Source organism: Myotis lucifugus, unplaced genomic scaffold, assembly GCF_000147115.1.
Source record: "Myotis lucifugus unplaced genomic scaffold, Myoluc2.0 scaffold_138, whole genome shotgun sequence".
In the NCBI taxonomy this organism is placed as follows: domain Eukaryota; kingdom Metazoa; phylum Chordata; class Mammalia; order Chiroptera; family Vespertilionidae; genus Myotis; species Myotis lucifugus.
In genome coordinates, this window is record NW_005871186.1 from 1,696,027 (window position 1) to 1,720,913 (window position 24,887).

The 24,887-nt window shown below is 46.7% G+C and overlaps 1 protein-coding gene and 1 pseudogene across 1 annotated transcript in view; both read right to left on the minus strand.

Moving 5' to 3' along the window:
* Positions 1-2: 2 nt before the first annotated feature.
* LOC102421391 lies at positions 3-16,804 on the minus strand (annotated as a pseudogene).
* Positions 16,805-24,589: 7,785 nt separating this feature from the next.
* The window catches only part of LOC102423403 (zinc finger protein 883-like), a 30,442-nt gene continuing 30,144 nt past the window's right edge, over positions 24,590-24,887 (minus strand). Inside the window, exon 4 of the transcript XR_002830665.1 lies at positions 24,590-24,723. The gene's annotated coding sequence lies outside the window, so the exon portion shown is untranslated. The remainder of the gene's footprint in view (positions 24,724-24,887) is intronic.

Consider the following 24,887-nt stretch of genomic DNA (forward strand, 5'->3'; position numbering starts at 1 on the left):
GTGTGAAGTCTCTGATGACGATGGACGATATCACTAGTGGTAAAAGATTTCCCACACTGACTGCACTCATAAGGCCTTTTTCCAGTGTGAAGTCTCTGATGATAACTGAGGCCTATGCGAGTGGTAAAAGATTTCCCACACAGACTGCACTTATAAGTCCTTTCTCCAGTGTGACATTTCTGATGATAACTCAGCTGACAGTTTCTGACAAAAGATTTCCCACATTCATTGCACTTATAAGGCTTTTCTCCAGTGTGAAGTCTCTGATGACGATAAAGATCAGAGATTCCAGTAAAATATTTTCCACATTCACCACACTCATATGGCTTTTCTCCAGTGTGAACCTTCTGGTGTCGAACAAGGCTAAAATGTATGCTAAAGGATTTCCCACACTCATCACATTCATATGGCTTTTCTCCAGTGTGAACTCTCTGGTGTTGCACGAGTTTTGCCCTTTGGCTAAAGAATTTCCCACATTCGCCACATTCATGACGCTTTTCTTTAGAATGAATTCGCTGGTGTAGAATAAGGGTGGATTGTTGTTTATAGCATTTCCCACATTCATTGCACTTGTATGGACTTTCTCCTGTGTGCAATTTCTGATGATAATGGAGATCAGAAATTTTTGTAAAAGATTTTTCACATTCACGGCACACAAAACACTGTAGTCCAATACAGATACGATGATCCTGAGCAAACGTCTGGTTGCAGCCAATGGCTTTCTGGCTGAAATGAAACTGCTTTGCACATGCCCCACACCTCAATAGTTTCAGGCTGTGTTGTGTTCCCTGCTGCTCAACCAAGTGGAAAATGTCTCTCAGGACTGGCCCACAACACTCACAGGGGTGGCTCTTCTGGGAGGACACAGCTCCATTGGGGTTCTTTGGCTGTGACACTCTCCCAGAAACATGCTGTTCAGTAGGTGCCTCCACATCCTCTGCTCCACAGCAGCAACCTAGAGAGGATATGAGTTCAAAGTTCTCCAGCATCACTTCGAGGAACAGGTGTCTCTGAGCCTCATCAAGGAGGCACCATTCCTCCTTAGAGAAGCGCACAGCAACATCCTCAAAGATCACACGAAAATCAGCTGGGGGCCTCGGTGGGTTAAACAGGGTGAGGATGGCAGGAGAGGAGGCAGCCAGGGGCACAGTGGTCCCTGTTCCAGTTCCAGAATTCGTCACCTGGGTGGCTGATTGGTGGGGACCATGACTCTTGCGCCTTCTCATTTTGGCATCTCCACCAAGACCTAGTGCTCAGGATGCTCTGACCCACTTAGGTGATCCTGAGAGAAGAGGAAATGTCCATCACAAGGAGAACACTGGAAGTCAACTATTGACTGTATTTATACCCAGACATATGCCCTTGACAGGAGTCAAACCTGGGAACCTTCAGTCCACAGGCCAACACTCTTCCACTGAGCCAAACTAGCTAGGGCCAACTGTTGACTTTAAAAAGGGCAAACAACTGCACTGCAAAGCATTTGTATGAGCAAGGGTAGCTTAAAAAGGGTCAGTTACCCATGTCCTAAATTACACTTGTTGCCTGGGTTTTGAAATAATTTGGATGAGATAAACAGACTCATGTGTTTGGGCACACAAATATAAGTGAATTGCTACTGATTTCAGATGAAAAGGTGTCTGGAGAAGATGGACCTTCTAATGGAAGTAACTACAGAGAGATATAAAATAACTTTGAGAGAAATATATTTTTTTCTAGGATTAAAATTTTTTAAATGGATAAAAAAGAAGCAGTAACAAAAAAGACACTCATAACATTAAAGAAACACTAACTATAAGGGAAAACCATCTCAGTAAAAATGAAAATTAAATATATCATGTTTAGCTAAAATAAAAATCTGAAATTGATGAGTTCAACAGTGGCCAGAATTGGCAGATCTCAGCAAGGCCCATGGAGCCACATGTCCCCATTTCCTCTGGCTCTTAGTGCCACATCTGTCAGCTGTGAGCTGTGAGCTGTCAGCGCACTGGCTCACTCCAAAAAGACTTCCCCGAGGCTCAGCAACAGATGAAGAGAAACAGTTACCATGGCAATGGAGATAATTTTGTGACGACACAAAGTCCTGTCCTACCTAGAGAAGATAAGGCTCTGAGAGAATTCTTGCTCTAGATGTTCCCCATCTCCAGAGCAGAGAGGCCTATATGAAGCAGTGATTTAATTGAAGGGGTTGTTTCCTCAGATACCTTCCTACATTTATTGTCAACAGCCTCCTTCTAATTGTACTTATTGTCTGCACAAAATGGTAGTGCTTAATATGGAAAGTAAAACTCTAGAAACTTAATTTTGAAAAAAAAATTCTAATGGATATGTACACGGGTACACCCATTGGTACATCCTCAACAGGAAGAGAAAGAACTTCATAGGGAAGGGGAATGGCAAGGGTAAGGGTAAAGGGAAGGGGAAGGGAAGGGGACATTGATGTGAGAGAAAAATACTGTTCAATTGCCCTCTGTACACACCCCATCTGGGGAATTAACCCACAGACTACTTTTGGGGCACAGGATGACATTATAACCCAGCAGTCGCCAACCTTCCGGACCTCATGGACCACCAGTGGTCCATGGACCACTGGTTGGCAACTGCTGCTCTAACCAATTGAGCCACCTGGCCAGGGTCTACACTATAATGTTAAAAAAACAAAACACTTTTTACTTTGAAATAGTTCAACGTACACAAGACATTAGAAAAATAGTAGAGAGAGTTCCCTGGGTGTTTATCCAGTTTCCCCAGAGGTGATCATTCCCACCATCAGGAAGCACGCTAGTTCCATCACCAACAAGAAATTCCGGAGGAGAAACCAAGATGGCTGCATATGTAAACACTGGATATTGCGGCCTCATGTAGCCACTTCAAAAATACAACTAAAAGATAAAGCGGATATCATCCAGAAGCACAGAAAGGCTGGCTGACTGGAAATTCTACAACTGGAAGGAAAGAGAAAAGCACATTGAGACTCAGAGGAGGTGCGGAAGTAAAGTGCAGAGGTACTGAGGCACACGCAGAAAGGGCTGGCAGCTGAGGACACAGTTGTCTTTTCAATTGGGAGGGAGTCTCAAGCTCCTGACTGCTCTGGACTGCAGTTCCGGGTGAGTCTCTGGGGACCCAGACTCATACGTGGAGAAACTGGACAGCCGGCATCGGGCAGAACTCGAGGGCGACTTCCTCTCAGAGGTGCTTGCAGTGATTACCTGGACACTGAGACATGGGGCCACTTAGGGTAGGACTGGGGAGTAGCCATAGCTGCTTGCTCCGCCCTGTTGATCCCGAGACCCCACACCACCCAAGCTGTTGCAGAGGCTGCATATGAAAGGCCTGGCCCTTTGCAACCTGAAAATTACCTAACAAACTGCAGCTGAATCAGAGCAACCCAGAACATCCAAAAAAGGCCCAAAGCCCCACAGCAGCTTTCATTGCTTCACAGCTGGACCTCACCTGGGCACCTCCAAACCCAAACAAAGAAGAGGAATCTCTCCATAGGTCCTACTGGGTAGCCTCAGGCAGAGGCTAAATTAGCACCTCCTTAGCGATCCAAGAGCCAGTGTTCCCAGTGGTCAACGTGGGACCATCCAGATTGTGGCTCCTCAGATCCATGGGGGACACACTCAGGGGGTGGACTCAGTGAGTACCAGGGACCCGCTGAGGCGGGTCCTGCCCCAGAGGGGTGTCTCCAGCTCGGGGGTTCTCCCACTGCAGACAGGGCTGATTCTCCCAGCCAATTGGCCTGGGGTTGGTTCCTCCCAGTGATGCCTGCAACAGTCAAGGCTTGACTACAACAAGACTGTGCACAAAGCCCACAAAGGGGTGCACCAAGAGTGTCCACATCAGGTATTTGTGGAGGCTGAGTCACTGGGCCCTTTAGGACACCTAACTTAGAAAGCAACTCGGTCAACACAGGGAAGCATAAAAATGTGGAGACAGAGAATCAGGTCACAAATGACAGAAATGGAAGAAAGCAAACTATACGATATAGAGTTCAAAACCACACTTTTAAGGTTTCCAAGGAATTTTCTAGAAACCGCCCATAAATTTATTGAGACCCTCAAGAAATCTAGTGAGACCCCCGATAAATTTAGTGAGACCCTAAGGAAATCTAGTGAGACCCTCCAGGTTATGAAAAAGGATCAACTAGAAATTAAGCATACACTGACTGAAATAAAGGATATTATGTAAAGTTCCAACAGCAGACTAGAGGATCCCAAGAATCAAGTCAAAGATTTGAAATACAAAGAAGCAAAAATCACCCAACCGGAAAAACAAAAAGAAAAAAGAATCCAAAAATATGAAGACAGTGTAAGGAGCCTCTGGGACATCTTCAAGCGTACCAACATCCAAATTATAGGGGTGCCAGAAGAAGAGAGAAAGCAAGATATTGAAAACCTATTGGAAGAAATAACGACAGAAAACTTCCCCTACCTGGTGAAAGAAATAGATTTACAAGTCCAGGAAGTGCAGAGAACCCCAAAGAAAAGGAACCCAAAGAGGACCACACCAAGACACATCATAATTAAAATGCCAAGAGCAAAAGTCAAAGAGAATCTTAAAAGCAGCAAGAGAAAGAGACTCAATTACCTACAAGGGAATACCCATACGACTATCAGCTGATTTCTCAACAGAAACTATGCAGGCCAGAAGGGAGTGGCAAGAAATATTCAAAGTGATGAATAGCAAGAACCTAAAACCTAGATTACTTTACACAGCAAAGCTATCATTCAGAATTGAAGGTCAGATAAAGAGCTTCACAGATAAGAAAAAGCTAAAGGAGTCCATCACCACCAAACCAGTATTATATGAAATGCTGAAAGGTATCCTTTAAGAAGAGGAAGAAGAAAAACGTAAAGATACAAATTATGAACAACAAATACACATCTATCAATAAGTGAATCTAAAAATCAAGTGAATAAATAATCTGATGAACAGAATAAACTGGTGAATATAATAGAATCAGGGGCATAGAAAGGGAGTGGGCTGACTATTCTGGGGGGGGAGGGGGGGAAGGGGTGTGGGGATTGCAGAAAGAGAGTGGACAAAAATCATGTACCTATGGATGAGAACAATGGGTGGCGAGGGTAAGGGCAGAGGGTGGGGTGGGAACCGGGTGGAGGGGAGCTATGGGGGGAAAAAAGAGGAACAACTGTAATAATCTGAACAATGAAGATTAAAAAAAATATATAAATGGAAACAAAAAAAAGAAAGAAAGAACTTCACATGTGCACTAACTGAGACTACAAACTCCACCATTAAGAGTGGGTCCGACTCTACCCAGTTTTCCTGGGGCTGCTCTGGAATGCTAGTCTGCCTCCTGGGAAACCTCTCAGTCCTGGGAAATCTTGGAAAACTGCCACTGGAGCTGCACAGTTCTGTGAGGACCAGGGAAAGTAACTGGATAAACTGCAGACGAAAAAAAAAGTAGGTTCAGGCAGTAACTCGGTTCTCCCGGCTCCAGGGGATGGTAATTTCCATTAAACTAAGTGGTGACAACATAGAAATCTGAGAATGATGAGGAGAGCTCAGCTGGAGAGATCCAAGCTTCAGGCAGGGAAATTGAGACATCTTCATGCCCAGGATGTGATTTTCTTAGGTGGGATGTCATTTGACAGGTGGGAGGGAGATGAGGTCACTGTTACATATTCCTCTACTCGGGCCTGGACATATTTTTGAGGCTAAAATCTGAAGTATGGACTAGAACTCACCTGAGGAGTGTCTCATGGATCTTCTTGGGGAAGAAGAGCAGCTGGAGCTCAGTTACCTTGAAGGAAGCACAGAGAAAAATATTAACCTGAATACTTCTTCCAAATAAGAACAAAGGAAATGTATTTATTGCATGAAAAGGTCAATTTCTTTGTCCTCTTACTCACTGCAGTAATTTCAACTGTATACTCTGTGACATCTTTTTTTAAATTTTAATACTAGTGGCCTGGTGCAGGAAATTTGAGCACATTAATAGGGAATTAAGCCGAGCAGGTTTGGCTCAGTGGATGGAGCGTCGGCCTGCGGACTCAAGGGTCCCGGGTTCAATTCCGGTCAAGGGCATGTGCCCTGGTTGCGGGCACATCCCCAGTGGGGGGCGTGCAGGAGGCAGCTGATCGATCTCTCTCATCGATGTTTCTAACTCTCTATCCCTCTCCCTTCTTCTATGTAAAAAATCAATAAAATATATTTTTTAAAAAAGGGAATTAATTAGTGGCAATATTTTAATATTTCTATTTGCGCTTTCTATATAATAGAAGCGTCAGTGATGAAAGAAAATTAGTAAAATGTATATGAAAATCTTCCTCTTTTCAGTATGGGGTGTGCCGTGGGACAGAGTCAAATCCCAGCCCACCGCTTGCTCCTTGAAATTGCACAAGACCCAGATCAGCCGGCCCCACCCCTGTCCAGCCTTGCCTGGAGGGGTGCGCAGTCTCAGATTTCCCAGTGCATGCCAAATGGGGGTGGAGCCTTAGGTCCCAGGCCTGGCCCAGGGGTGTGCCTTGTGGTCCCCCGTCAAGCCCCGCTGGGTAGCGGGGCTTGGCCTGAGGTTCCCTGGCATGGTGCCAGTGCTGGGGGGAGTGGCCCGAGGTCTCCCATCAAGCCCTGCCAGGTGGGGGTGCAGCCTGAGGTTCCCTCAAGCCCTGCCAGGTGGGGGTGCAGCCTGAGGTTCCCTGGCCCAATCACCAGGTTGGAGACAGGGCCTGAGATTCCCCTTCAAGTCCCGCCAGGAGGGGGATGCAGCCTCAGGTCCCTGCTGATTGCTGGTTAAGTCTCATTATGGGAGCTTAGCCTCTGCTTGGGTGCAGACATTTTGTTACAGAAACACCTGCCACTATTATGTGCGCCACAATATTTGTGATGTTCATTTTGCATATTCCCTCTTCATTAAATAAATTATTTGTATTGATTTCAGAGAGGAAAGGAGGGGAGGGAGAGATAGAAATATCAATGATGAGAGAGAATCATTGATCAGCTGCCTTTTGCACGCCCCACACTGGGGATTGAGCCCGCAACCCAGGAATGTGCCCTAAGAATCAAACTGTGACCTCCTGGTTCACAGGTCGATGCTGAACTACTGAGCCACGCTGGCTGGGCTGCACAACTATTAGCCTCGCAACTGTTGCTTTCAACTTAGGAGCTGGGAATCTTGCCCTGAGGATGAACGGCTTACGAACTGATAAACACCTCAAGTGGAAACTGCACATTGAATCTTGGGCTCATTTCTCTAAGGTTCCTGCTTCCATTTCAAATCTCACACTCCATGGCTGTGGGGAGCCAATATAGGATTAAAAGCCTCCGACTGACATGTTGGCAAAGTCACAAACAAGTCCCAGCTTAGAGGGCACAGTCCTCTTAGCATAATTAGGCTTGACCTTATAGGGCTCCCTAGATCTTACCTGGGAATCTAATGGGCTGAGGGTAGTGCAACAAGAACAAAAACAAGTGAAATTCACCAAAAGACTGTAAACAAGTGAAACTCACAAGAATAGTGTAACTTTGGTAACCACCACCTTGTTTACCTCTGACTATAAAAATAAAGGCTCAGTTTGCCTCAGGATCTTTCCCTGTGGCCTCAGCCAGGCACAAGAAGATCCACAGAGACTAAAGGGAGCTAGAGAGTTCTGAACGCTGTCTCCGTGTAAAACATTCTTCGCCGACTCCGTCCACACCTTCGGGAATCTCTGGACCCCCGGGGCTGGACCCCAGCACATGGCATCTCTGAACTCCAACTTCCTTCTTCCCAGCCAACTGAAATGCCACAAGCCCTGGCAACCTCTTTCATCTCGGTCTCTGCTCCTTGCTCTATGAGCTAGTAAATGCCCTGGGGGGAAACACAGGTAAATGTGGGGCTTGCCTAGGTGCTCCCACATTCTCTCCAGCAATTTCCTTCAGGTTCTGTCTGACTTGATTTTTCTCTAATACCTTCAGGTGCTTTCAGTATTTTATTCAGCTTCTCTACGATATAAGCTACACCGTCACCCGCAGATGTGGAGGTTGGATGCACTTTATGCTCATCCACAAATGTCCTAAAGCTCCAAGGTACTGACTGGTTTAGGTTTCATTCACTCCAGATTTCTGACTGTTTTCTTACCCCTTCCTTACATGTTGGGGAGCACAAGAGACTTGGTTGGAAAGTTTGTAAGGAGGACATTGTGATAAAAGGGAAGTGTGTGTGAATAAGGACCACCAAGATGGCGGCATAGGTAAACACCTGAGATTGCTGCCGCAAACAACCATTTCAAAAATACAACTAAAAGACGGAACGGACATCACCCAGAACCACAGGAAGGCTGGCTGAGGAGAGACTCTTCAACTAGAAGGAAAGACAACAGCATACCGAGGCTCAGAGGAGGCGCAGTGTGGAAAATTTAAAGGTGCGGAGGTGCGCGCGCAAAGCAGGCTGGTGGCTGAGGGCGCGGTTGTCCTTTTCAATAGGAGGGAGTCTCAGACTCTGAGCTCCAGATCCGGGCGAGTCTCTAGGGACTCAGACTCAAATGGGAGAAGCGGGATTGTCTAGCATCAGTTGGAACGTGAGGGCAGCTTTCTCTCCGAGGTTTGCAGTGGTTGCCGGGGTTCTGAGAAGCAGAGCCTCTGGGAACGGGACTGAGAGCAGCCATAACTGCTCCCTCCGCCCGCCCTGCTGATCCCATGCGACCCGCCCCGCCCAAGCCCTGCGCAGAGCCATTTGCCGGATCGCCTCAGGCAAAGGCTAGATTAGCACCTCCCCAGAGGACAGAAGTTTCCCTCTAGTATTAACTACAACAATCAAGGCTTAACTAGAACAAGACTGCACACAAAGACCACAAGGGGGTGCAGCAAAAAAGCATAAAAAATGCGGAGACAAAAAAACATGACAGAAATGGAGGATATGGAGCTAAAAAATGCAATTTTGAGGGCTTGCAATAAACTTGATGAGAGCCTCACGAAAACTAATGAGACCCTCGATGCTATGATAAAGAACCAACTAGAAATTAAGCATACACTGACTGAAATAAAGAATATTATATAGACATCCAATAGCAGACCAGAGGAGCGCAAGAATCAAGTCAAAGATCTGAAATGCGAAGAAGCAAAAAACACCCAACCGGAAAAGCAAAATGAAAAAAGAATCTGAAAATACGAAGATAGTGTAAGGAGCCTCTGGGACAGCTTCAAGCGCAGTAATATCAGAATTATAGGGGTGCCAGAAGATGAGAGACAGCAAGATATTGAAAACCTATTTGAAGAAATAATGGCAGAAAACTTCCCCCACCTGGTGAAAGAAATGGACTTACAGGTCCAAGAAGCGCAGAGAACCCCAAACAAAAGGAATCCAAAGAGGACCACACCAAGACACATCATCATTAAAATGCCAAGAGCAAAAGACAAAGAGAGAATCTTAAAAGCAGCAAGAGAAAGAGACTCAATTACCTACAAGGGAATACCCATACGACTGTCAGCTGATTTCTCAACAGAAACTTTGCAGGCCAGAAGGGAATGGCAAGAAATATTCAAAGTGCTGAATACCAAGAACCTACAACCAAGATTACTTTATCCAGCAAAGCTATCATTCAGAATTGAAGGTCAGATAAAGAGCTTCACAGATAAGGAAAAGCTAAAGGAGTTCATCACTACTAAACCAGTATTATACGAAATGCTGAAAGGTATCCTTTAAGAAGAGGAAGAAGAAAAAGTTAAAGATACAAATTGTGAACAACAAACATGCATCTATCAACAAGTGAATCTAAGAATCAAGTGAATAAATAATCTGATGTACAGAATGAACTGGTGATTACAATGAATCAGGGACATAGAAAGGGAATGGACTGACTATTCTTGGGGGGGAAAGGGGAATGGGAGATGCGGGAAGAGACTGGACAAAAATCGTGCACCTATGGATGAGGACAGTGGGTGGGGAGTGAGGGCGGAGGGTGGGGCGGGAACTGGGAGGAGGGGAGTTATGGGGGGGAAAAAAAAGAGGAACAAATGTAATCTGAACAATAAAGATTTAATTAAAAAAAAAAAAGGGAAGTGTGTGGGAGGCCTACTGCCCTGTTTACCACAATGCTGACTTAGGGGAGACCGAGGGGAGTGTGGAAGGTGGTGCCCCTAATTATTCCCTGATCTTTGCAAGCAAGTCTGTGTACATGCGGACCCCTGGGTGTTTACTGGAATCCTTATGCTTAATCCCTGGATGCTCTTGCCTAGAGGACAGTGTAAACATATGTGTCCCTCCAAGGATCTAAACTAATGTAACATACAAAAGCAAAGAGTTTCTTTTGGTTTAATCACTTAACCTTTTGAAATTCCAAGGGACTCATTCATGATTTTGGAAGCAGGTTAGGGGAGGACACTAAGCGTACCTCTCCTCTATCACCTGTGTTTCCACGGCCACATCTAAGGGCTTCAGTGTAAGTGGGACACGATGTACCTACACACCGCTCTCAGCCAAATCCAGTGCCTGTGCTGGGGGAGGGACCATGGCATGGAAAAATTACTGAATGTGTTGGGGGAAGGGGCTGTGACAGAAAAATTACTGATCGTTTTAAAGAAAGAAAGTGGTATGATATGCTCCAGCCAGGTGTGACCCCGTTTCCACCTTAACTTTTACCCTGCCAGTTAACGCTTTGTAGTTTTTGCCAAAAATAGCTTGGCTGCACTCTTAGACAGCTCTGCAGTTGCGAGGTTCCTAGGGGGTGATAGATCCTCCCTTCCCGCAACCGGTGGGCGGGGTATGATGTAACCTGCAGCCCAGAAATACCTGAGTGACTAACCAGGTACCTTATATGGACTATACATTGGACCACCAATCCACACCTGCCAAATACCCTAAGCCCTTGTCCTATATGGACAATGCAGTAAGCCACCAATCAGTGTGTGCCGAGTACACTAAGCCCCCCACCCCTTCCCATTCTGCCCCTCAAAAGGCATGCCCACCCCTGCACCTGTTGCTGTTCTCCCCCTGCGAGACAGCCCGGCAGGTGCTTCTCCTCTAATAAAGCCTGTAGTCCTGGTTTTAGGCCTCCGTCTGATCTTTCATTTTGGTGCCGAAGACCCGGGAGAGGTGAACGGGAGCGTGGACGATCCTCGAACCTAGGCCCGAACTTCTGATTCCTGCTCTGGCTCTGCTCGGTGGTACAGTTGTGAGTTGATTGGCCCGCTCCGGACACCTCTCGAACCCTGCCGCACCAGGACACGTGGGGATCTCGTCGCTTCCCTTCCACCGGTAGTCTTCAGGGACTTTACCAAACCGCACCCCCCCTACTTTTTTTTGCTAGCTCCCTGTGACCTGGAGGGGCATTAGGGCCTACAGAGTTTCCCGTCTACTTGGCTACACGTCTCGTGCGTTCTACGAAAGCCCAGGTACCTGGCCGGGAATTCTCTTCAACTCTGCGGGAAAGGTCTCAGGGTGACGACCCTGGAACCTTTTCTTGTCTCTCTCTCTCTCTCTCTCTCTCTCTCTCTCTCTCTCTCTCTCTCTCTCTCTCGCTACAGGTTGGCTGAGGGAAAAGGAGGACTCTCCTTTCTCCCTCCCAACTTCCACTTGCCCTTCCCTCCGGTCATAGGGACCTCTTGGTCCAAACCCCCTGGAAACACACCCTTAGGGTGTCTCCTCGCCAATCTCTCGACCCTTGGTCTTTCTGGCTACATCAAACCAAAGAAGCTCTACCTGGCCACAATATAAACTCTCTCAGTGGCCCAAAAACAGCACTTTTGATTCCAATATCCTCCGAGATCTAGATTTTTGCCACCGGACAGGGAAGGCTTTTGAAATCCCTACGAACAGGCTTCCTTTTCCCTCCGCTCTCACCCCTCTCTTTACTCCTCATGTTCCACTCATCAGATCCTCCTCGCAAAGTCCTCTTTGCCCTCTCAAACTGATTCTCAGCTCCTTTCTCTGTCTTCTGACCCTTACAGCCCTGCCGTAGAAACCAGCTTCCCACGCTCTCTGAGACCTCTAACTGCCTCCCTGCTCCTGGGCGCTCTCTGCCAAATCCCCCCCCCCCCCCCAAATTCAGGTGGCTGGCCAGTTCCCTTTGCTCGAAAGTCGCAGGGGGGAGGGTATTATTATCTGGGTAGTCATTCCCTTCTCACTCTCTGATCTTTCTCAAATTGATATTTCTCAAAATATCTTGGCTCTTTCTCTTCAGACCCTTTAAACCAGCAGCCACCTTCTCCCCCAGTCTCTGAGAGCCCAAATCCTGAGAACGTGAGCTCTAAAACAGCTTTTCCCACTAACACTCATTCTCAGGCCACCCAAAGACTGCCTTCCTCAACAGCCTCTTCTATTCCCGCGTTCATTCTACCCGAGGAAGGCAGCAGGAACTGAGGGCATAATCTGAGTAAATGTCCCATTCTCTATGTCAAGCCTCACACAGATTGAGAGGCATCTCAGGTTTCTTGTTCCACTGACCTGACCACCTTTACTCTCCCCGACATGCGACATGCGTAGCAAACTTCCACAAAACCCTCAAGAAGACCTCGTTAACCTTTAAGGTCTTTAATAATAGAGACGAGGAAACCCATATCCAAAATCAAAGACGAGATCAGGCCAAGGCTGAGGCCCATTAGGAGGCCTTCCAGCTCCTAGCCACCGCTCTCACGAACCCCAAAGGACGTGCCAGTCCTCCAACTGCGGGTAAGTCAGGGGCTAAGCCAGCTCCAGGCCCGTGCCTCAAAAGCAGCAAGGAAAGACAGTGAGCCAAGTCCTGCTCAAACCTGAGACTCCCGCCTGGGCCCTGCCCAAGGTGCGGAAGGAAAGGCCACTGGAAATCAGACTGTAGTCTGGCCCTCCGATCCAGGCCTCAGCCAGTCCAGTGAAGCCACCCTCTGAATCCGGTTTGGAGCTCCCGACCTCCTGGGACTGGCCACCGAAGAAGCTGCCCAGGCCCTGACAGGGCCCCACAGACTTACACCACCAGGACAGAGCCTCGGGTAACGACTGTGGTGACAGGTAAGCCGATATCCTTTTTAATAGACACTCGGGACACTTATTCTGCCCTCTCCGAATTCGCTGGGACCCTTGTCCACTCCTCAGTCTGTATTATGGGGGTTGACAGATTAGTCTCACAGCCATTAGCCACCTCACGTCTACACTGCATCTTACTAAATTTCCCCATTCACTCTTTTCCCGTTCTACTTCAGTGCCCAGCCAGGGCTACCATGTATTCCCTCATAAAGCCCAGTTGTCCCAAACCACAGTCACCTACCTCAATTTCACGGTCTCACCCCACAAGGCCGTGCCATTCCCAGGACTTGTAAACGCCTTATCTCCTTATTTCATCTAAGACTGTCCTCTTCTCTGAACAAGAAATTTTCTTCTTTCTCAGGCTCACTGGGTACTCTCGCCTCCGGGTTCACAACTGTAGTCTTCTTGCAAAGCTCCTCTATGACATGACATGGCGAAGGGACCCCCTCACTGAGCCCATAGATCCCAAGGCCAACATTCTCACCCTTTTAATGCTCTGAAAATTACTCTGACCTCAGCATCTTCTTACCCTGCTCCCCTCGCCCACTCCACTCTTCCCAAAAGACAACTTCCTTGACTGGGCAGGTTTACTCAACAGTCCGGCTACTATCAGAAACTGAGATCGTTATCTCTAGGAAAAATGTGGCAGTTTTAAAATCCAAGCGGCTAGAGGCCTGGAACAGGCTGCTCGGCCTGCTCCCTCCTCCTCCTGCATTTTCTCCAGCCTCATATACCTATACATAATTTTCCAAAGTCTTTATTAACTTAAAGACTTTGGAGCATTGTGGGTTAAACAATACTGAAACATTGATGTATACTTTCTTGAAAGTAAGAGAAATACTTAATGGAAGGTCTGAGGCATGGTTATGCATTTTTGAAGGACATAGAAAGAAGGTTTGAAGGCTAATTTGAAAGTGTGAAATTTATGAAGGTTGTGTATGTGATGAGAAGGAAAAGAGACACAGTGTCTTACTTCTTATCCGAACATCCAGGTCCCCGGCTTCCACTGCTCCTTTCCTTCCGATTTTCTTTTCCCTTGGATAACAGCCCATGCTATCATTCCCTCCCACTTTCACTGCAATACCTACCTCTCTCAGGCTCACCAAATGCCTCCCACCATCCCCGAAGAAGACTCAGCGGCACCATTCAGGACCCGATGACCCATCATTCCTCACAGGCTCTTACCTGGCAAGGAACCCTCCGACTTTTTACTCTGGAAGAAGCTCAGGTTTTCGAATTCCTTTTATAAGTCTCCTCACCATAATCCTCCTACAGGCAGCTAACAATGAGTTCACCAATGAAGGTTTTTGATGTTTTCAGGTGAAACGAACTTGGGATGTTGAGGGAGTCATCAATTCTACTATAATTGTCTTTATTAATCCCGACCTATCCCTCCCTCACTAAAGGACATTCTCTCTCGCCCTGCAAACCTTGAACCTACTCCTTTGCCCATCCTCACCAACACAACTTTCCATCTACTCTCTAACATCAATCCCTCCTTCTCTACATCTTGCTGGATTTGTCTGTCACTGGCTCGAACCCTCATCATAGCGACTCCAATCCCAACCTATTGGACCACTAACTTAACTCTCACTTATACCAGACCTCAACGCACCCTATACAACATCTCTCTCTTTAATACGGAAAACATTACCTGTTTAACAAATACCTCTCAAATCACTACCTCAACTACTCCTGCACCTTACTACTGTGCACAATCTATAAATTTACCCTCTCCCTTAGCCTGTCCTCCACAGGGTATTTTTCTCCTTTGTGGGACTACAGACTACACCTGTGTCCCCCAGGACCTGTCTTTATGTCTTCCTAACCCCCAATCTTTCTATCAGAACAGAGGGAGAACTCGAATCCTCTCTTGGTCTTCTCAGGTCTCGCCACAAAAGGGCGGCCCTTGTTCCCCTCACTGCAGTAGGGACAGGCATAGGAGGCATTTCCTCCTATGCTCATTTCCACCACAGATTGTCTGCTGAATTTTCAGAAGATATCTCCATCATTAGCAGTTCCCTTGAATCCCTTCAAAGGCAGATAGACTCCTTAGCAGCAGTAGCCCTACAGAACTGGCGTGCTTTAGATCTCTTGACAGCTAAATAAGTAGGTAACTGTGTCTTTCTTGGGGAAGAATGCTGCTACTTTGTAAATGAATCAGGAATTGTCAAAGATCACATTAAATCCCTCCAGGACAGGATTGACCAAAGACAACGTAACCAGCTAGAAGGGGGATATGCCATCTTTGGCTCACTTACTCCATGGCTCCTCCCACTATGAGGCCCACTGGTATTTATTCTTTTAATCTTGCTCTTTGGCCCCTGTCTCATGTGCTGTTTTACTAGTTTTTTGCAGAACAGAATGCAGGCGTTCGCCAACCAGAAGGTGGGAGAAATCTATCTGGCCTTGAATTCAGAACCTAGAGACACCTATGTCACCGGAATCTTTGAGACCCCGGGTAGATGCCCCTGACGACGTCCCCTCTCAGCAGGAAGTAGCTACGGAAGACAGACATTCGCCCCCTGACCTTGCCCGGACTCTCAATTTTTTTTTAATATTACCAAAAGCCTGGAATGATAGATCCTCCCTTCCCCCAACCGGTGGGCGGGGTATGACGTAACCTGCAGCCCAGAAATACCTGAGTGACTAACTGAAAGGACAGAACAGGGCTGATAACCGTGTTCCTAACTCCTCTTCAAGCAAAAGCCATAGAATGTATCAGTTGCTCAGCCAGCCCTTATCTCAGCCAATAGGAATGCAAGAAAACTAGCCCAAGGCCAAAATTATGCTAGCCACCTCCTGTCTTTGTGTAACCAGACCCTAGCTGCACTCTGCCCTTGCGTCATTACCCCCCCCCCCATCACTCAACCAACCAGAATCGGCCAAATCAGTGGTCCGAGTGAGCCCCCAGCCCCTGACACAAGCCCTATAAATTCTTTGTTCTCTTGGAACTCGGGGCTCTCTTTTGCATCCAGTAATGGAGGCAGGAGGGGGACCAAGTCCCGGGCTTGAATAAAAGACCCTTTGCTTTTGCATCGGAAAAGGCTCCCTGGTCGTGGATTATTGGGGACCCCGAACTCTGGGCATAACATAACCAGGTACCTTATATGGACTATACATTGGACCACCAATCCACACCTGCCAAATACCCTAAGCCCTTGTCCTATATGGACAATGCAGTAAGCCACCAATCAGTGTGCGCCGAGTACACTAAGCCCCCCACCCCTTTCCATTCCGACCCTCAAAAGGCATGCCCACCCCTGCACGTGTTGCTGTTCTCCCTTTGCGAGACAGCCCGGCAGGTGCTTCTCCTCTAATAAAGCCTGTAGTCCTGGTTTTAGGCCTCCGTCTGATCTTTCAGGGGGGAGGGACGCGCTGTTAGAAAGCTGGCCAGCTTAATAAAGGCTCTTAAATTTAAATTCTGAGTCGGTGGTCTTTCTCGTGATTGAACCCATAACAGTGCCCTCATTTGGTTCTTCGTGTTCCGCGTGTTCCGCAAGGCATCACAGTGGCATTTAACCCAGGGGGCACTCCGCTCGGGCGGAGACTTGCTTTCCCTTGGTCTTCAGAACACTGTTTCTCCGGCCCTTCCCTTCCCTTCCCTCTCTGCTTCTCTTCCTCCCCGGCCCTCGTTGCTCAGTGCCCGCCTGGGGAGCTGCCTCCCGGGCCCGCCAGACTCACCTGCCACACTTCCACTTCGAGTTTCCCTTTGTGTCCCGCAAGGAAAGGCCGCCGGCGCTCCTGGGGCTCCCTCCGGCCCGGCTCCGGGGGGACGGGTCTAGCCCTGAACTTCTGAGGGGCCCGCGGCCGCCTCGCAGACGGTGAACAGCGCACGGACGCGTCCAGCGCGCACCAACCTCACCAGCCGGGCGCGCGCCTCCATCACCAGAAGCTCCGTCCTGGAGACCCGCCCTCGTGGGCGGGGCTACCTCGTCCCGCCGGGTTACAGACAAAGCCCGACCCCGCGGTCCAGGCTGCTTTAGGCGCTCGGCCGGACCCTGGGGCTGTGGGGACCGGAAGGGAAGCCCGGGTTGTGGGATCACGGCCTCGGGGGCGGTGCTACCCCGTCCTGCCTGGTCAGAGGCCGAGCCGGGAGCCCTGGTCTGCGAGTGAGTGCTGGTGGTCTGGGGTGTTGTTGTTAGAAATGCTCCTAAAAGGCGCCACAGAAACTTGAGAATAGCTCGGTAAGGCCAAGGTACTTCTCCGAAAGCGTGCAAGGCCAACAGGAAAATGTGCCCAGCCGAGCACACCAAAGGGGAAGCCCGTCCTCCATGTCCCTGACTCCTGGCTCCCCCACTCCCTCCTGATTGGCTTAAGGGCGTGGCTTCCCAATCTGGCGCGAATCGCGAATTCCAGGTCCAATGGAGTACCAGGAAATGGGGCTTAAATTAGTACAAGGACGTGGAACAATAGCAACAAAGTTGATCTAAGGCTCTATAAGGAGGAAGTGAAGTTAGTAATGTTAATGTAAAAAACCATTGAGAGAATTTTTGTGAGTTTGAGCCAAACTTTCCACACATGCCGGGAAGCAGAACCTCAATGAATTGATACTGCTCCCGAGAATGGAGGGGTTCCATTTTTATTTATACATTTGCAATCAAAGGAGGGACGTAGGTGGGTTACATGAAATTCATTGGTGATAGATTAAGGAGGAGGGATAAAGCAAAGCAGGGGAAACCCCTGGGATTGGATAAAAAGTAAAATGATGGACACATACTTAAGTGGGTGCAGGACAATTCACATGATAATGAAGGAATTGGGGTATCTGTCCTGGCGCCCAGCACATTTGGTTGTACACAAGGGGCTCCAGATAAAGGGAAGTCACAAGTTACCCAGACATTTCAAGGGTATGTTATCATAGATGCAAAATGACAGATAGGCTCAGTTACGGTAAAGGTTGACCTTGTCAGTGAAGATACAGGCCTAGGACGTAACTGCCCACCATAACTGCTTTTAAAGTTTAATTTCAGACCATCCTTTGTGGTTACTTTAGGTCTCCGAGTTTGCAAGACTGCCATGCAGGCCTCCCCTGAGCTTGTCAGGTCAGCATGTGGCCCCTTTCGTCCACAGTCTGCTGCCCAGGCCACATTAACCAGGCTCTGTGATAACTCTGAGCTTGCCTCTGCTCCTTCAGTGGGTCTTCCTGGCCTCGGGCTAGGAGGGCTTTGCAGTGTGGGAGTTCTCCCCTGAAGGAGGCTAGGGGGTGCCCTTGTGCTGCCCTGGGCCTCCCCACAATGGTGACTTGTGGAATCTGGGAGGTGTATTTCTGGGAGGTGGCCTGCCTTCCTCCCATCACCCCTGCTCCTACTCAGGGCCTGGAAGAATTTTTCCTGGGCACACTGACGTTCTTCTCTATCTAGGAGAGGGTAACAGCGTCCTATGGTCTCAGTGATGGCGAACCTTTTGAGCTGGGCGTGTCAGCATTTTGTAAAACCCTAACTTAACTCTGGTGCCCTGTCACATATAGAAATTTTTTGATATCTGCAACCATAGTAAAACAAAGATTTATATTTTTGATATTTATTTTATATATTTAAATGCCATTTAACAAAGAAAAATCAACCAAAAAAATGAGTTCGCGTGTCACCTCTGACACGCATGTCATAGGTTCGCCATCACTGGTCTACGGTTAGCTGCCAAGAGGCCAAGCGGTGTGGCTCGGCACGCTCTGGTGTCCAGGCTGGGAGGACGATGCCCACGTCCAGAGGACCCCTAGGAGGGTGATGGCAGCAGTGCGGTGGGTGGCAGCTCAGGGAGGAAGATGGATTGTCAGGTGCAGTTCTTTGCCTGAAGACACTTCCTTTCCATGCAGGTGGTGCTCTTCTTGGGCAGAATCCAGTCCCCCACAAAGAGGTCGCCTGAGGACCCACCTTTCTGACCTCTGGTGGCTTCTCTCTTCCTGGTGAGGAAGCCTGAATCTGCTTTTGCTTGGCCGATTCCTGTCAGAGTTGTCCTCACTTTGTAGCTGCTGCAGTCCCACAGCCACTGGTTGTCCCACAGCACCAGTTCTTCCTGGAGCATGCGTGCTTGCGTGCGTGCATGTGTGTATGTGTAGCTTTGCGGTAGGCCTGCACCCCATGGCTATAGGATCCATGAGGTAGTTGGGTTCACTCTGGTCTTGCCAGTGTTTCTGTTTGTATGGAAAGTCAGAAACCTTCTAGGAGAGGTGAGATCTTTAAGTTGGAGTTGTTGGGCAGGTCATTGAGGTGACAGGGAGGTGTTGGACCTGAATTGGGATATGGAGACACCATGCTGTGGTCCTGGCACCATGGAGTCTTGGCTGCTCTGGATCTAAGGCCTCACTAGGAAGGTGAGAGGCAACCCTGGTAGTGCTGGTGATTTCTGTGCTGCCAAATATGTGCCCTATTGTAGCTGGAAAGAGGGGTGTAATTAAAACTCTGCCTTCCCAGGACCTGATGTGTATGCACGGCCTTTACCATATGCTTTAAATATATACACGTATGTATGTGCCAGGAACAATTCCAGCATGTCATAATTACAAGAGTTTAATCAAAAGGTTAATGAAACTTGGGGGCTCAACAAGGACTGAGTCACATATGTAATCACACATGTTGGAATGGCTAATAGGCACTTCCCCCAAACCTGAATAGGATTATTGTTTACTGCCAGACAGTAAACAATTGTTTTTAAAATATATTTTATTGATTTTTTACAGAAAAGAAGGGAGAGGGATAGACAGTTAGAAACATCAATGAGAGAGATTGATTAGCTGCCTCCTGCACGCCCCCCACTGGGGATGTGCCCCCAACCAAGGTTCATGCCCTTGACTGGAATCGAACCCGAGACCCTTGAGTCCTCCGAAGCTCTATCCACTGAGCCAAACCTGTGAGGCCAGCTCAGGACATCTTAATCTACGTGTTATTGCTTCCTGTTGGCCAAACACCTGAACAACTGTAGGCTATTCCCCAATCTGACAATGCTTCTGTAAACCCTACCCTTTGAAGTGTATGTCTCCACCTTGCCTTAGGACAATTTGTGTTAATAAAAAGCACTGGGTCCTAAGACAAGAAGGAAGAAGAACTAAGAACTTGGAGTCTTTAGGTCCTTTAGCTGAAGTTCCTCTGACCCCCAATGCCTTTCAAAATTATCTTTCGTCTTTGGACTACTACTTAATCTACACACAGCCTTTCTCCAGATTGCTGAACCCTTTGTAATGCTGGGACAAGAACCCCGGCATGTATGTATACAGTATGTATACATGCGGTTATAATACATATGAGTGTATATTTAAATATATTTACACATTTATATTATGTACATACATGTGTATATATTTACATACACACACAACCCTATGTATCTAGCATAACTATATACACAGAAACACAGTCACACACATCTATCATCTTCGTATTCCTTTTCCTATGTATCCCCTGTTAGTGTAAAAACATTCAAGCCTGTAAAGAATTTTTGTGATTTTATTTGAGACAAACTATTCGCAATTGCCAGGAAGCAGTATCTCAATGGATTGGGATAGTGCTCCTGAGGATGGCAGGATACTTAGATGGGTGTAGGATAGTTAACACTCAACAATTAACGTGATAAAAATAACAATGAAGGAATTTGTGTATCTGTCCAGGGGCTAAGGCACATTAGGTTGTGCCCCAAGGGGTTCAGACACAGGGAAGTTATAAATTACCCAGACATTTCAAGGATTTGTTACTGTAGATGCAAAAAGACAGATAGGCTCAGTTATGGTTGACCTTGTCAGTGAAGATACTTGCCAAGGATGTAACTACCCACCATAACTGCTTTTAGTTAAAAGTTTAATTTCATTCCATCTTTTGTGGTTACTATAGTTCTCTGAGTTTGCAAGACCACCATGCAAACTTGTCAGGTCAGCATGGGGCCCCTTTCGTCCACACTCTCAATGTGTCCATCTTAAAAATTAAAAGGTCATATGATACCTCCAGGTTCAGTCAAACAGCTAAGGTTCATTTCAACCACTTCCCTTTATTCCTTTTCCTTAAAAAAATAATTTTTTTTTCATTCGTTTTGGAGAGGGAGAGGAGAAAGAGATAGAAACATCAATGATGAGAGAGAATCATTGATTGGCCGCTTCCTGCATGCCCCCCACCTTGGGATGGAGTCCACAACTTGGGCATGTGCCCTTGACCAGAATCAAAGCCAGAACCCTTCAGTCTGCAGGTCCACGCCCTCCCTTTCCATATGTAATTTCCTTCTCCAAAAGTGAAAAACCAGCCTTTAATTATCTACAATATATTTACTTAATCCTAGAATACATGGAATATACTTGCATAATTGCTAACTCTGCTATGGAAAAGAAATCTACTACATAGAGTTCAATATTGGTTAGAACCTGAGAGTATGAAGGGAAAATACTGGTTCAAAACATACTCCCCTTTTCACTGTGTCTGACATTCATTTCAGGTTCATTTTCTCCCAATTGTTTTCTGTGTTAGAGTTTTCCCCTTTTATTCTTGATTTTATTCATTAAAAAGGTTGGGCAGGGGTCCTCAAATTTATTAAACAGGGGGCCAATTCACTGTCCCTCAGACCATTGGAGGGCCGGACTATAGTTTCCAAAAAAAAACAACTATGAACGAATTCCTATGCACACTACACATATCTTATTTTGAAGTAAGAAAACAAAACGGGAACAAATACTGAAAGGACAGAATGGGACTGATAGCTGTGTCCCTGACCTGTGATAAAACTATTCATGCTCCTAGTGGATCTTTTAGATACTCCTTTGGATATCCTTTGTTTGTTTGTGGATGGTTCATGCCTGAAGAGAAAAAGTAAAAAGTGCCAAACAGGTTATGCTATCACAGACTTGAATATACCTTTAAGCTTCTCACAGAAAATTGGGTTTGAATTGTGTGGGTCCACTCATATGTGGATTTTTTTCAGTAAGTACATAGTCAATTCTATACCCCATGTTTAAAATTAATGGATTCAAGTGAGGAGCAAAAACAGTGTTTTCTCTTTGTGGTTGGGGATCTGCAGATGTGGAGGGCTGACTGTAGGCACTGTTCGATGTCATCCTATATAATAAAACCGCAATATGCAAAGTGACCGAACAGCGGAACTAGAGGTCGCTATGATGTGCACTGAAAACTGGGGACAGATGCCTAACACAGGAACTGCCTCTGTTGGTCAGTGTGCTCCCACAGGGGGAGTGTCGCTCAGCCAGAAGCTGGACTCACGGCTTGTGAGCGAAATGACAGTGGTGTGAGCCTCTACTGCCTCCGCTGCAGGTGGGAAGTAAGGAGCGAGGGGTCCTGGACTGCCAGAGCCTGAGACTATGAGAGCCCTGGACTGTGAGAGGGATATCCAATGGGGAGAGGGCCTAAGTCGGCAGGAAGACATCCCATAGCAGTGATTCTCAACATTCCTAATGCTGTGACCCTTTAATACAGTTCCTCATGTTGTGGTGACTCCCAACCATAAAATTATTTTTGTTGCTACTTCATAGCTGTAATATTACTACTGTTGTGAATCATAATGTAAATCTGATATGCAGGATGTATTTTCATTGTTTGTGACCCACAGGTTGAGAATCATTGCAAGGGGTCCCAGACTGAGAGTGGGCACAGACCAGGCTGAGGACAACCACCTCCAGCCCCCAGTGCATGAATATCATGCACATCCATGGATTGAACAACCATGGATTTTGGTATCCACTGGGTGGTCCTGGAACCAATCCCCCGTGGACACCAAGGTATGATTGTAGTTAAGCTTTTGGGGAATCAACAGTTACACTCAAATTTTCCACTATGGCAAAATGGGGGGTTGGTGCCCTAACCCCTATGTTGTTCAAGGTACAAGTGTTTGCTAATGCAAGAAAGCATTCCATTACATGGATGTACCCAAACTAATTTATCCACTTTTGAAAATATTTTTGTATTGATGTGCTCTTCCCAATTCTTTTGTATCCTGAACTATGATATAATCATTATCCTTTAACGTACATTTTACAATTTGTCTGGTTATTTCTTGAGAATAGCTGAATTTGGATTGATGGGTAAAATGCGAACGTGTTTTTGTTTTAAAAAAATTAAAAAGCTGAACCGTCAGCCAGTAAGATTTTTATTAGTTTATGATCCCAAGAATAACCCGTGTGTCACCTGGTTCACACCGAGGCCCACACTGTGAATTAGCATGCCTTTCCATCTTTGCTGGATCAGGAGGTGGGCCAAGTGAAAATGGTGTCACATTTCTAGCTCACTAGAAATTCTGGGGTTACTGGTAAAGGTGAACTTTCTTTTTGTATGTCCAGCTGGACTCGTGATGCTGTTTTCTAGAGAGATGGTTTCTGTGCTGCAGGGGGGCCCGTCTGTGAGAAGATGGGGCCTTACCATTGCCGTCCTCTCCTACTGCCCCATACCTCACACAGAGGCCCCAGGACAGGGAGAGGGAGGGCTCTCGTGTTTATGCCACGTGGGGACAGTACAATAAAAAAGAGCCACAGAAGAAAAGAACTTGCTCTCATTATACACAGTGAAGAATGGGAAGTCGTTCTAGAGGCAGAAAACTGTTAACTACAAGAAGAAGCTGAGAAGGTCTCCTATGAGAAATGGACAAGGACACAATTCACACAGCATAGAGACAGAGGGACAGGTAGAGACACAGGCAGAGCAGGACGTGGCTGACAATGTGGCAGCAGAACTGAGGAAGAGTCTTTAACCAGAAGCTCCCAGGAGCAGCACACTCTGTGGTTGTGTCACTATTAGCCCTGTGATTTGGGACAGTTTAGCTCACTCTGCTAAGCCTTATCTTCCTGTTCTATAAAATGGGCTAACAACACTGGTACATCATGGCAATGTTGTGGGAACTGAGAACTGTGTAAGCCACTGTCTTACTATATTTAAAGTCTCAACAAACTTTCCTTCTCAGAAACTCTATCTCATGGTGAAAGGAGCTGCTATTCTTTGAAAGGTCATCTAGTTAATGCAAATTTCAACTCAGGGCTCTTGTCACATTGCAGTGCTTCATTTGCAGTGGTTCTCAATCTTGGGTCACAACCCCTTTGGAGGTCGAACGACCCTTTCACAGAACACATATATAATTACATAATGTTTTTGTGATTAATCCCGATGCTTTAATTATGTTCAATTTGTAACAATGTAATTGGGGGTCACCACAACATGAGAAACTGTATTAAAGGATCACGGCACTAGGAAAGTTGAGAACCACTGCTCTAAACTGACTGTAAAGATCAGTCCCAAGTTGGTTCATTTTTTCCTTCCCCTCAGTGCCTCATCTTGATAACCTCTGCAGCTGACTGTGATGTCCCCAAGAATGACCTATTTCACCCTGGCTGGTTTGGCTCAGTGGATAGAGCGTCGGCCTATGGACTGGGGGTCCCAGGTTCCATTCCGGTCAAGGGCATGTACCTTGGTTGAGGGCATATCCCCAGTGGGGGGGGTGGGGGGGTGTGCAGGAGGCAGCTGTTCGATGTTTCTCTCTCATCGATGTTTCTAACTCTCTATCCTATCCTTCTCCCTTCCTCTCTGTAAAAAATCAATAAAAATATATTTTTAAAAAATGACCTATTTCCAAGTAGTCCAAAACCCCCTGCATATACTGCCAACTCCTCTCTAACAAACGAGCCAATAATACAAACTTGGGAAAGGATAGTTTCTCTTCAATGAACAGTGCTGGGAAAACTAGATACTCCCATCCAAAGAATGAAATAAGATCCTTATCTTAAGTCAATTGTTCATTTTATTTTATTCCAATATGAAAAACACTTATCCTACAAAGCAAAAAAGACGCAAAATGAGTGAAATTCTAACCTGTTCGTTTGTTAAAAAAACTTGCCAAAATTCATAGATTTGGCAGAACATATGCTCAGACATTTAACCAAATATAGAGATAGCAAATGCACATCTGAAAAAAGGCTCACCATAAAGCCTTAGAAAAAATGCAAACAACAGTGATATAGCATGACAAAGTTACA